We start from the raw sequence: 14,703 nt of genomic DNA, 5'->3' as shown, positions 1-14,703 counted from the left end.
TTCAGTGGGGACCAGTTGATGTTTGTGATGGAGAATGGCTGGTGTCACTCTTTCTGCCTTTTCATTCCATAGTAAAATGAAGTTTCACCAGGACTATTTCTAGATTATTTAAATGTATTAATATTATAATATATAAACATAAAACTTTTATGAAAGTAAATGTGTAAAATTTTGAGCATTTTCTGTTACTAAGATTTTTATTGTTTAAAGGACTTTAAATAAGGTTAAACAAGATTTTTTTCCATAAATTGAAAAAAAAGAGAAAAAGAAGGAATGAGGAAGTGGAGGAAGAGAGGAAGAAAAGAAGAAGTGCGGGGTTCTGGGTTTTTATAGCTACACAAAGGACAGAGGTAATTTTTCCACTGCTCTAAAACATTACTTTTTGATCTTGTTGGTTCTAGCAGTCATTGCTGATTATGAAGATAACCCAAATGAATGAATCTATAACCAGTTCATATATAAGATCATTTTTTGTACTATGTGCCAATGAATTTTGAAATTTACTTATATAGGTTTTCAGTTCAAATTTCCAGGTTTATGTTAATTATGTAGCAGACAACATCTTGGATTTTTACCGAGTAGTTGTACATAATGCTCTGAAGTATTAACTTTTGTCCAAAGAATCCATTTTGCTCTTTCTATAAACGGCAGCTTAAAGTGTAGGGCAACATCAAATAGCACATATTCTCAATGTGAGTTTTATTTTACGAATTAAAACTCTGATTCCTGTCTGTTGAGGTGAGGACTGTGCAGGTGCCTGTGAGAGCATTTTTGAGAGCAGTAGAGGCATTTTCTTCCCTAGGAAAGCTGCTTCAACTCTTCAAAAGAGATAGTTATGACTCATCTCTTATCTCTTTGTCTATTAAATACCTGCCTCTCTCCCCTTCATCTAATCAGCCGTTGCGTGGAGTGGAGGTGGGACTTCAGCGAAGTTTGCTAAGTGAAACGTCCCCAAAGTGTTTACCCCAGCAATTATGTGTTCACATCTCTGCATATCACTCGTTTGAGATCTTTTTTGGGGCAAAGACTAGGTCCTTTTTACCTTGTATTCCTGGCATCTAGCATATGACAATCAGTGTTTGCATAATGGACAGATTTATGAAACATCAGGCCTCCTGGTTCAGTTTAGCTTGAGAAACAAGAATGTAAAAGTGTGCCACTGATTTGGCACATTATCCACATTCCACGAAGTCAAAGGGGGATCTCAAGTAAGAAACATTAACATTTAAATCAGAAGCACTTGTGTTTCATTTGCTAACCTGATTCTAATCAACTCAAGTTGATTTGATGAAAATTGGTAGAAATCATGGCAGCAATTAGGCTCTGAACTTGATAAAGAATCCATATTAGTCTGGATTGTCCAGAGAAAACCAATAGGAGATATATACATATATATGCACACATATGAATATGAATATATGATTTAATATAGGAGTTGGCTTTTGCAGTTATAGAGGCTGAGAAGTCCCAACATCTATAGTCAGCAAGCTGGAGACCCAGGAGAGCCAAATGTTCCATTTGTAGTCTGAGTCAGACAGGAAAAGACTGACGTCCTTGCTACAAGACAGGTAGAGAAAGTGCAGTCTCCCTTACTCCACCTTTTTGTTCTGTTTGGACCTTCAGTGGGTTGGATGAGGACCACTCACCTTGGAAAGGGCGATCTGCTTTGCTCAATCTACTGATTCAAAATGTTCATCTCACTCAGAAACACCCTGAGAGACACAACCAAGTATCTGGGTACTTAACAGCCCAGTTAAGTTGACACACATTAACCATCACAGAGTCACACCCCTGACAAGGAGCAAGAAGTACATACATACTATGGTATTTTGCTAATAAACTAATGTAATGTGGGTTTTGTCCATTTGCATTTTCAAGCTACTGAATTTGATGGAATACTTGAATTAGTTGATTTTCTAGCTACAATTGCCTAATTATTCAGGCGCTAGGAGTCACAGCCATGTGGCATGAAGTGGGAATTAATTATGTAACATTTTTGACAGGTTTATTCATTATTCTGTACACTTTATTTAGCACCAACTTGGACCAGCAGTGTCTTGGTGTACATCAGTTAATTAGACATGTTCCCTGCCCTCATGGAGCAGGCCTTCTGATGAGGAAACGCAATGTAAATAAGTAACAAGAAAATAAATGTCTTGGTACAAATTGTGATATATGTTACGATGAGAGTGAACAGGAAGCAGGGAGAGCTAGAGGGGTGTGAGGTGATCCCTACAGAAGGAACAATATGTGCAGAGTCATTGAGGTGCAAAAAAGCTTGGCATATGGAGGGTGTTGAGAAGCTGAGTGCAAGCCAGTGTGCTGGAGCGTGGTGGAAGAAGGGCGGCCATAAATGAGACGAGAGAGACCAGCAAGGGCCAGGTCATGCAGGCTTTGTAGGAGGTATATGGATTTGGATTTTGAATCAGTGTGCAAAGACCATTGTAATTGATTTGAACATTTGACTAATGCGATTTTCAGTCTGAGAGCATTTGGATGAATAGAGACTGTGGTCTGACAAACGCTAGATGCTCCTTGAAGTAAATATTAGAATTAAGATAGATCCATTTTTTTCCCATGAGAACTCAATTCTGTATAGTTATATATGATTATGGAAGATAGATTTTTGATATTCATATTTTCAGGTAACATTTCATTTAATAATATATAGTAAATCAGAAAATGAAGCAAATCCAAGTATTTTCAGTTGAAAAGAAGGCAGCATGGATGTACAGCTTCCTGTTGTCTCATGGAAAATGTTGAGGGAATATTTTCCATGCACCTCTGTATTTTCTGTTTATCTTGTAAGTCACTAATTGCTCTTTGTTTTGGAATATCTTTAGGATGTTTGTATAGTGAACAGCCTTGAAAGGTAGAAATAATGTCTTTCTCTCTAGCAGAGGGGCAGGTTTGTTTATAGCCTTAGAAACTCAGGGGTTTTCTCCTGAAATGAAACCCACCATGTGTACAAGCATCCATCTGGGCCCGCCTATATTGCTTTATGGGCAAAGGGAACTAACACAAATAGACTGATGCTCATACTGCTTGTTCTGTGGTGAGTAGTAAATAAAGTCCTTTGTCTCTGACCCATGAGTCTTGTCTTCTGCTAGCATCCACGAAGCCATAACAGGCTAACCTGTTAGCTCCCAAGTTGGGAAAAACCTCAGACCTTCAAAGTTTTGGACAGAGACCCCTTAGCCATCTGAGCAGGCAGGTACAATGCCACACAGGTGATACCCTGTGCTTTGCAGCCTGCAAGCTATCATATTAGCATTTTTTTTGTCACTGATTTTCTCCTCCAGAGTCACAAGATGAGCTGTTCTCAGACAATCACATCTTAAGTGTGACTTCTATTCTAAAATACATGTGTGAAACCTACTAACTACTAATTATTCTGCCTTAAATATTCTTAACCAAATGGGAAAAAAATTCGACAACAGAAAGAATGCTATATTAAAATTTTAGAATCATCCAGTCATAAAATATATTAAAATGATACTTGATTTAAATAAAAAATATTGTATATGTGTATGTGCCTGAAAATATAAAGGAAGCGTATTTTCAAGAAAGTTTGTTACATGATAAGCACTAAGGGACTAACACTGTGGTTTCTGAGTGTTCACAGAACCATTATTATCACAGTACAGGATCATCATGGGCTTGGGCTCTCACCTCCTCCTGACCAGGCATTTGAGGAGCAATGTGATCAGGTATTCCTTCTACTACCGTGGGAGACTATGAGGTATTGCTCTGGCAGCTGGAGGTGTTCTGTGTTTGCACTGTCCAGTACAGCAGCCACTAGCCACATGTGGTTATTGAGCACTTGAAGTTTGTTTAGTCTGAACTGAGATGTGTATAAGTGTAGATTAAATCAATATACCAGATTTCAGACTTAGGGCAGAGAAGGAAGGTAAAATATCTCATTAATAATTTTAAAAATTACTTATGTTTGGAATAATATTTTAGATGTATCAGGTTAAATAAAATATATTATTAAAACTAATTTCACCTGCTTATTTTTAATTCTTTCAATGTGGCTACTAGAAAACTTTAAATTACATATGTACAATAGCTCTTATTTTATTTCTACTGAACAATGTTTTAGATCTTTGCTACTCACAGAGCAGTCCTCAGGCAAGCATCATCAGCATCATCCGGAAACTTGTTAGAAACAAAGAAGCTCATGCCCCACCCCAGACCTACTGAATCAGAATTTGCATTTTTAGAAAATCTCATGTGATTTGTATGCATGTTAAAATTTGAGTAGCAGAGAGTCCCTAAGACTAGGACTGCCAGATTTAGCAAATAAAAATACAAGATGTCCAGTGGAATTTAGTTTTCAGATAAACAACAAATAATTTCTTAGTATAATATGTCCCAAGTATTGCATGGGGCATACTTAGTAATAAAATTATTTGTTTTTTTATCTGAAGTTCACATTTAACCAAGTGTCCCAAATTCTATTTGGCAACACTGCCTATGACAAAACTCCTCCTGCCCAGACCTGTCTTGCTCCTTGAATTTCCATGGAATCAGGAAGAGGACGGAAAGGTAAAAGAAAAGGTGAAGGGTGGAAGTTGGGTGCAGTGAAAGAACAGAGAAGAAAAGAAATACATGCTGAGAAGTAGGAATAAGACGGGGCATGGACAGACCTTTTTTATTTTATAATTTTCATTAGCAATTTTCTTCCTTATTTCTCCCACTTCTCCCAGTCATTGTGATGTAATCTCCTCATTTTCTATAGGGCTCCCTAGAGCCATGTTAGAAGATGGTATTTGTGCACAGTGGACAGTGAAGAAGGTAGTATTTCATCAGGGTCAAGTCCCAAGTATTCCTATAATGCATCCTCTCTGAAATGCCACTTACAAATAGCCCCTTTCAGCTACCAGTAGTTTGCCATTAAAAAGATCAAGGTTCTTAAGTGTCAAAAATGCTGACACTTTAATTTTGGAGGATTTTCTTTATTGTGGCTTTTTAATTGTATGTTTTTATATAAAACAACTGTTAGGAATTTTGTTGTTTGTTTGATGCTTTTTAGGTGGTGGTGGGTGGAAGTGGAGGCTGGCAAAGAAGGAATAACAATAGATATTCTTTATTTAGCTCGGCATTGAAGTAAGAAAAGGCTTTCATCTATGTTAATTATTTATTTAAAATTTTATTGTATTGTGATAAAAACACAATATGAGATGCAGTCTCTTAACAAATTTTTAAGTGTGCAGTACATTATTGTTAAATATAGATGCAGTCTTGTACAGCAGATCTCTAGAATATATTAATATTACTTAACTGAAGCTTTGTGCCAATTAATTAGCAAGTCCCATTTCCTCATTCCCCAGCCCTTGGCAACCACCATTCCACTCTTTGATTCTATGAATTTGCCTCTGTTAGACACCTCGTATAAATGGAATCATGTAGTATTTGTGACTGGCTTATTTCACTTAGATAATGTCCTCAAGGTTCATCCATGTTGTCACATATCGCAGAATTTCCTTTTTATTTAAAGGCTGAATAATATTTCATTGTATGTATATATCTCGTATTGTTTATCCATTCATCCATCAACAGAGACTTAGGTTTTTTCTACCTCTTGGCTATAGTGAATAGTGCTGCAGTGAACATGGGAGTGCTAATACCTCTTTGAGATCCTGATTTCAATTCTTGAGGATAATGATCCATAAGCGCAATTGTAGGATCATATGGTAGTTCTATTTTTAATTTTTTGAGGAATCTGCATATTGTTTTCCATAGCAACTGCACCATTTTGTATTCCCACCAACAGTGTACATGGGTTCCAATTTCTCCACATCCTTGACAACACTTCTTTTTTTTGATAATAACCACCTTGACAGGTGTGAGATGATGTCTCTTTGTGGTTTTGATTTTTATTTCCCTGATGATTAATGACACTGAGCACTTTTCATATACATGTTGGCCATTTGTGTGTCTTCTTTGGAGAAATGTCTATTCAAATTGTTTGCCCATTTTAAAATTGTGTTATTTGTTTTATGCTATTGAGTTGTAGGAGTTCCTTATATATTTTGGAAATTAATGCTATATCAGACGTATGTTTTGCAAATATTTTCTCTCATTCTATAGGTTGCCTTTTTACTCTGTTGATTGTTTCCTTTGCTGTGTAGAAGCTTTTTAGTTTGATGTAGTCCTATGTCTGTTTTTGCTTTTATTGCCCATGCTTTGGGAGCATAGCCATAAAATTATTGACGAAACCAATGTCCTGAAGCTTTTCCCCTATGCTTTCTTCTAGGTTTTAAGTCTTTAATCCATTTTGAGTTGATTTTTGTGTATGGTGTGAGATAAGGATCCAATTTCATTCTTTTGCATGTGGGTATCCAGTTTTCCCAGCATCATTTGTTGAAGAGACTGTCCTTTTCCCATTGTATGTTCTTGGCACCCTTGTTGACCAGTTACCCTTATGTGCATGTATTTATTTCTAGGGTCTCTAGTCTGTTCTATTGTTCTATATGTTTGTCTTTATGCCAGTACTGTTCTGTTTTAATTACTGTAGCTTTGTAATGTATTTTGAAATCATGAAGTGTGATGCCTCCAGCTTTGTTCTTCTTTCTCAAGGTAGATTTGACTATTCAGGGCCTTGTTTAATCTTCACAACAATTCTTTGAGTTAAGTACTTTTGTCCCTACTCTGCAAATGAAGAAAAGTAACTTGCCTAATACCAGATAGCTAGTAAGAGCTGGAGCTGGGAATGCACTTGAGTGCTGTCTGACTCCAAAGCCAGTGTGCTTTACCATTGCATTCCATGCCTCTCAGCAAATGGAGAGTCATGAATTCAATAGGAAACTGTGTTCTAGGATACATACATAAAATTAGTTTAGCCTCAGAGAGTTTTACTTATTCATCTGAAAAATGCATATGATATTGTATACTTCATAGATTTTTGAGGAGAATTTGTTTCCTGAAAAGCATTATGAGATTCTTAAGAGAGTACCAAAACGATGCCAATTTCTAAAAAGAGCTTAATAATCTTTCATTGCGATGAATAATCAAACAACCTAAACAGACTCATTAGTTTCACTCTGTGCTCTAAATTAAGCAGTATCAGGCCCCTCCTTCCACCCTCTCCCATACATAATACATCCTGGAAAAGCAATCTTTTTATTGGTTGAATATATTAGTTAGTCACAAGGCGTAAAAAGTACTGCCTCTGCTCTGTTTGCATTTATGAATTAACAGATGTGCCTGGTTTGAAAAAACGGATTCATTTCTTGATGCGAAGAAAAATCTTTAGTTTTCACTTTATTTTTTTATGTATGGGATTTTCACTAACCTTGGACCAGTTACTTGCCAGGAAGAACGTAAGGTGAGTAACTGCACATCTTTTAATATAATGCATCTGCAAACTTCAGTGCAAGTATGAAATTAGGTGGTTCTGTAATTTCTTTATATTGTTGCACAGCTACATTTGTTAACAATTCAAAATGGATATACTAGATTAGATCATTTGGTAGCTACTAAAATCATTGAATGAGAGTTTATAAATAAAAGATTAAAACATAATCTTTATTATAAGAGGGAAGAGTTAATTTATTTGTTCAAAATATCCAAGAAACATTTGTATTATGTATCAAAGTATATCTTTATGAGAAAATGACTCAAATCAGTGTTCATGTTTCTTTTATACTTATAAGTAAATGTTAACTTCAGTTTCTCCTGCTGCTTTTATGTGAGAAGAGAGTAAGAAAACATTTAAAAACCTCAGAAATATGTTACCTGTCCCCCAAAGAACAGGTATTAAATCATTTTAACTGGTAGGAGACGGTAATTGTGTGGAGTACATACTATTTAAAACTAACAAGCAAAATTTCTATTTCTATTTCCTTTGTCCTTTTGGCTTCTTTCCATACCATGTAAGGGAACATATAGAGATTTCTGTATAAAGAAGAACATGCAAAATCTGAATAGCAATTAACTTATGTCATATCCCCCAATTACTCATTATGTGCTCTCACAACAAATCCATCAGGGGATTTAGTGTGAGCACAAAGGAAGGTGTCAAGCAGGATGATCTGCCAAAACTTGTGTTAAGGAAAGCTTAGGTCATCAGCTAATAAAAACAGTAAGTACAGGTATTTTTTATTTGTTTCCCCACATTGTTTCCAAATCAGTTAGTGCTTTCCTTCAGGTTCACTTTCAAGTAATAAGTGACCTATACTCCTTAGGTGATTAAAGCTTAGTAATGTTTCCTCACCTGGTTTATACAGAAATGACTGATTTGTGTATTACACTGGTAAAATATACACCAAGAACTGTAAAAATCCCAATTCTGTTTTTGAAGCAAGATTAATGGGTTTAAATAATTTTAGCTCCAGAAGAGACCCTAGAAATCATACAAATCAATGATCATTTGAATCTAATAATATGTCATATTAATTCATTATGAAGGAAACAACAGTTGCTGTTTTGTGAATGTTCTTTCAAATCATAGATCTGGAATTTAAAATATATTTTAATTCTATGAGTAATTCAAGGTTCTTAAGTCTCTAGGAAGGGTGATTGTATTTTAAGCCTGATACCTGTTACCTAAGCTTAGAGAAAGTAGGGGTCGTCACTCTTCATTTACATATTCCTTCCTCAAATTGGGTTTATACTTAAACAAAAAGGAAATCTTTTCCCTCTCACACAGCACCCCCCGTGATCTCCCATTTCTCACTTGCCTTTCAGAGTTTGTTCGTTCATTAAATTGTTAGTTCATTTATGCATGTAACACATATTTTTAATACTTGATACTTTTAAGTAGGCACAGTGCTAGGTGCTGGTTGTACAATGGTGAGCAAAACAGATATAGTCTCTGCCCTCATGGACCTTTAAATCTAGAGCAGAGGTGCTCATTAATCAAATGAATGATATTATTACAAATAAACTGTGAAATGTGCTTTGAAAGAAAAGTATGGTAGACTGTGAACACATATAATAGGGGGATCTGAACTAGTCTGAAAAGTTAGGGACAGTGTTTCTGAGGAAGTTATATTTGAGCTGTGATCTGGAGAATATGGGGGACATGACAAGGAGGTAGGGGGAAGGGCAGGATAGAGAACATTCCAGGTAGAGGGGACAGCAGGTGCTAAGACTCTTATGAGGGAAGAAGGGAACATGAAGCATTCAGGGAACTGAACTAAAGAATGCTAGTGTAGCTGGAGGAGAGAGGGGCGGAGGCCAAATGAGCATAACTAGCAGGCTGAGGCCTTTCAGGGCCTTGTAGGCCTTGGTAGGAACCTGATCTTCACCCTGAGCAGAACCATGAAGGAGCTACTTCACCTTCATCTTCATGAAGGCATACTTGGGAGACTCATGATGGAACACCTGGTAAATCAAAAATATTTCACCAGCCACTGCAAGCCTAGGGCTCTTGATTACTTTTCATGTATTGCAGAGTTCCCTTTTACTGGAAAAGGGTCTGAATATTTTAGTGCTAATGTAGGTTTACTTTTTTCACATTGAAAATCAGTGTTTCTTAGTTTATTCACATGGATAATTTTAACCAGATAATCCTTTAGTTCTACTTTAGTTCAGAGATCATGTAGTGATGTGAAAATGCATGTGCACTGTATTTTGCCTTTGGTTGAGATTATGGCTTCCTTTAAAACCTCATTAGTTTAGGCTTATGGGTGTGGGCAAGGCCTATCCAAATTAGAGTTTATTTGAAAAAGAATATAGCAGCATTACTGTATGTCCATAGATTCATTGAAATGAAAATAAGCCTATTTTGTGTGCTAAGAGCTTTTCATTAGTGAACACGTGGAAAATTTTAATTAGTAGAGTCTCAAGCCAAGCATATTAATGATATGATAACTCATTCATTTAATCATATACTTTTATTCAGTAAACATTAAACTCCTTTGCTGACTAGATATTTTCAAATGACTTGATATATTATTATCTTATTTAGGTAAAATATATCTCAATTTTCTGTTTTTGTTCATTAAAACATTTTAAAATTGAATCCTTAACCTTGTATCATGAATTATGATTTTTGGATAAAGTTCAAATTAAAAAAATTTAAAAATCTATTTGTATATGGTGATATTAGAAAGCTTGAAACTTTTCAAGAAATATTTCTGGGGTATTAGTGTTTCTTTCATGTATTCAGTTACTGTTTAATTTGTACTATAGAATTTGGAGTTTAAGTAGGTAGAGATCTTTTGGCTAAAGCATGTATCTGTTGTGGTTATATGATTATTTTGATCGGAGCCTCACGCTTGCTGCTTAGGAAATTTAATTTCTTAGTGCTCCTAGGTGTGATTTGATTCAGAGGACTGATTAATGCTAACCATACTCACAAGAGACAGAGTATAAATCAGAATGCTAATTTATAAATTTTTAAAGTAAGGCATCTTTTAAAAAAGAATAAATTAGAAAAATTTATCAAAGTAATACATATACATGGTTAAAACAATCAAATGGTACCAAGACACATAATAAATTATTAAAAAACTGTCTCCCATTTCATCAGCTTTTCTCCAGTAACAAAACAACTCCAAAATTCCAGAATCTTACAATCTCAAACATTTATTTCTCACCCCTGTTACATGTTGACAGCTACAGGTGGGCTGCCGTGGCCCTGCTCCAGCTCTGTTTCCCATGTCTTCTCATTTCAAGACCCAGACTTGAAAGAGCAGTCTCTATTTGGACATGCCATTATCATATCAAAGAGAAAAGGGCAAGGGGTGGCAGACACATGTAACATCTCTTAAAGTTTCTGTGGAACTGGCACATTATTGCTTCCACTCATATTCCATTGGCCCATATTCCAAGACATATAGCCAAGCCTGATGATGGGGCAGGAAATATTCCCCCCACAGAGAGGTACTACAAGGAATATGGCCAAAGACAGGGATACATTCATCTCTGGGATTGCTGTTCCTAGGGAGTTAGTTGGGAACAATCATACAGTCCACCACTGTATGTATTAAATATTATTATTTAAATGATATACGCAGATGATTTCTCAGTTTATACATTTTAGATTTTGTGTAACAACTTCCTTTTATTATCAACAGAGTACTTAACATATAACATGGTCTCTCAGATCCTCCTTTTGCGTAGAGATCTCCCTCTAGGTTTCCCTTCTTCAGAGCCCTTTTGTCCTGTTGCTTCAATCTGGATTGATTCTCTCTAGGTCTGATGTGCAGTAGTCATCCTTAGGTTTCTCTTCACTGTTCTTCTGAGTTTGATCCACTGTTTATTAGAACCTGTGCTTTCCTCTTTCTTGGTTTTATCCCTTACTTTGGTGGAGCATGTCCTCCATTAGCTTTTGTGTAAGAAATACATTTTCTGAATCCTTGCATGGTTCTTGTTTTTTATTTCTGGAAGCTTATAGGACATTTTCTTTCTTCCAGTCTTCAAAATGTTACAAGTACCTTATCTCACAAATATCAACTCAGGATGGATCCTCACATAGCTAAATGTAAATGCTGAAACTTTAAAACTTCTAGGTAAAATGCAAGAAAAAATCTTTGTGACCTTATGTTAGGAAATATTTCTTTTAGACACAAAAAAATGGACAATAAAAGAAAAACAAATTCATTAGACTTTTGAAATTTAAAACTTTTGCTTTTTGAAAGTCACCATTAAGAAAATGAAAAAGACATAGAATGGAAAAAATGATTTTCAATGCATATATCTGACAGAGAACTTGTATCTAGAACATACAAAGAATTCTTTCAACTCATAAGAGGACTATGAACTTATTTTTAAAAATTGGAAAAAGTTTTAAACACACACTTTACAAAAGAAAATATATGAATGGCCATTAGACACAAGATGCTCAGCATTATTAGTCATCAGGGAAATGAAAATTAAAACTACAATGAGATAGCAACCCATGCCCATTAGAATGGCTACAATTAAGCAGACTGACAATACCAAATGTTTTGTCATAAGAATGTGGAGCTATAGGAGAGCTCACGTGCTGAAACCGATTGGCAGTTTAAAAGTTAAACAAACTTATACATTATGACTCAGCCATTCTACTTTGGGTATGTATTCAAGAGAAACAAAAACATACTCCACAAAACCCCATAAATGTCCATCAATGGGTTCATAGACAAAATGTGGTATATCCATACAATGAAATATTTCTCAGTAATAAAAAGGAATGAAATATTGATACATGTAACAACATCAGTGAATTTTAGTCATTATAAATCTGAAAGAATCCAGACACCAAAGAATATATGTTACATGCTTCTATTTATAATTGGAGAAGATACAAACTAATCTAAATTGACAGAAAGTAAGTCTGTAGTTGCCTGTGGCTGAGGTGAAGGAAACATCTCTTCACTGCAAAAGTGCATGAGGAAACTTCTGTGGGATGTAAATATTCTGTATCTTTTTTGTGGCAGTGTGTCATAGGTATATGTCTATGCCCAAATCCATCAAATTGTACACGTTGAATGGATTAATGCAGTTTGCTATACTTAAATTATATGTCAATAGAGCTGATAAAGTGAAAAAATAATTGCATGCATATATGAATTTATTAACAGCATCTAGTAGACATTATAGTTATCAATTTATCATCTTAAGAAATTCTCACTAGCTGTTAGAGGTTGTATTACAAGGAGAGTGGTGCATTTAATTTGTAATTGGTTCCATATAATTAATTCTAAAGCATTTCACTATAATATAGATTTAGTAACTCTTTATCCAAAATTATGCTTTGCATATAGATAATAATGTGTAATATATATATTTCTCTAATTGTAAAAATGTTGAGTTTATATGATAGTTATATATACAGGTCTTGGATAGGAATCTCTAAAAATAGAATTTGATCTGCATTCTCATATATTACAGGTACAACTTATGAAAAATTAAAAATATGCAGTAAACTAAAAATTTTTATGACATGACACAATTGGAGATTTAAACTGATATGATATTTAATATTAAAGAACTATTAATATTTTCTAGATATAATTGGGCTGTTACTTTTTAAGTCCTTATCTTTTAGAAATACGTACCTAAATAGATATAATTTCTGATATTTTCTTCATGAATAATACTAGAGTGGGGAAGTGGGTGGGCACATAGGTAAAACAGGATTGGTTATGACTTGATAATTAAAAAAAATGTATGTATATATCTTCTAACGTAGCAATTTCACTTCTAGGAATTTATCTTAAGGAACTTCTCAGGAGTATGAACAAATAATCCATGATAATGTTCAATGTAGTATTGTTTATTAATTGGAAACAACTTAAATACTTAATAGGTTTTTAGTTTAAATAAATTAATATATTTGTATGATGTAATACCACATGGAATTCAAAATTATGTCAGAAAAATATGTAATAACATGGGAAAATATTTGTGATATATTTTTAAGTCAAAAAATTACATGCTTTAAAACAGGATGTTATAAAAATCTGTTTAAATGATATAAAAAATAAATTATATTTGTGTGTAGGGTGTGTATGAATGTACGTAGAGTGAAATGCTGGAAGGATATATTATTATAATTTATATCTTCATAATTTTCAGAAATACCTTTTTGGCAGTAGAGTCTGTCTTTTTATTAAATAAAAAGGGTTGAATATTTTTGCTTTAATATGTTAACAGTACAATGTGGTATAAAATTTCACTGTAAAGTATTTTATTATGTTTTATTATTTGGTTATTTGATTTATTATTTGGTTATTATTTATTTTTGGTTAAACCTCAGTATCTAGCATACTGCTTGGCACATAGTAAACTCTCAGAGTAGATTGTTTATTCAATGAATGAACATTAGGGTTGATATTTAAAATTTTTTTCTACTTTAAAATTTTCAGTCTTTTCCTTGAAGAACATATATAGTATTACTTTTTAAATCAGAAATTCACTATTCAAAAGTGAACAGTTTTGGGCTTCCCTGGTGGCGCAGTGGTTGAGAGTCCGCCTGCCGATGCAGGGGACACGGGTTCGTGCCCCGGTCTGGGAAGATCCTACATGCCGTGGAGCGGCTGGGCCCGTGAGCCATGGCCGCTGAGCCTGTGCTCCGCAACGGGAGAGGCCACAACAGTGAGAGGCCCGCGTACCGCAAAAAAAAAAAGGAAAAAAAAAAAAAAGGAAAAAAAAAGTGAACAGTTTTGACAGGCTAAGGTTCTGCTCCTATACTCTGAGATGTAATAAACCAAAATGTCCTTAAAATTACATATAAAATCTAAAATGTAGATATTTTTTCAGCATCTTTTTATTTTTTTTTCTTCTAGTTTCAGCTCTCCAACATCTTCAAATAAAGAAGTGGTTATGAACAATGGTAAGACTTGTAATTTCCCTTATGATTCCTTGGGGGGTGGAGGAATGGTTCTGTCTGTGATGGGCTTCCCTGAACACCAGTACTGGCATCAGCAGTCTGATGTGAAAATCTCTTAAACTACAGTATTCTAAATTATGAGCCAAAAGAGACTTAAGCCTGTGCTTAGCATATTATTGTCACTCAATTACATTAATAAATATATGACACTTAGCCTTTGTACTCATATCATTTTATTTGACAGATCACCAGAATAATGGAGGTATGAAACCAGTGCAGGATTTTACAACAATACGAATCACACAGGTATGAACATGTTAGGAAACTAGATTGTATCATAAAAAAAAAGTAAACACATTTCAATCAGGTCAGAGCCACTGTGAAAATATAAGTAATAATTCTATTAATAACTAACATTCTTGCTTAAACTTTAG

General features: G+C 34.6%; 1 long non-coding RNA gene across 1 annotated transcript; it reads left to right on the top strand.

Moving 5' to 3' along the window:
* Positions 1-323: 323 nt before the first annotated feature.
* LOC307051999 lies at positions 324-14,576 on the top strand. The gene is made up of 3 exons (XR_013810848.1): positions 324-350; positions 14,226-14,272; positions 14,514-14,576. It is a non-coding gene; the product is annotated as an uncharacterized lncRNA (long non-coding RNA).
* The last annotated feature ends 127 nt before the right edge of the window (positions 14,577-14,703 follow it).

This window comes from Hyperoodon ampullatus (genome assembly GCF_949752795.1).
Source record: "Hyperoodon ampullatus genome assembly, chromosome: 4".
Taxonomy (NCBI): domain Eukaryota; kingdom Metazoa; phylum Chordata; class Mammalia; order Artiodactyla; family Ziphiidae; genus Hyperoodon; species Hyperoodon ampullatus.
The sequence above is the reverse complement of the archived record's forward strand: the minus strand, read 5'-3'. Positions and strand labels throughout refer to the sequence as shown.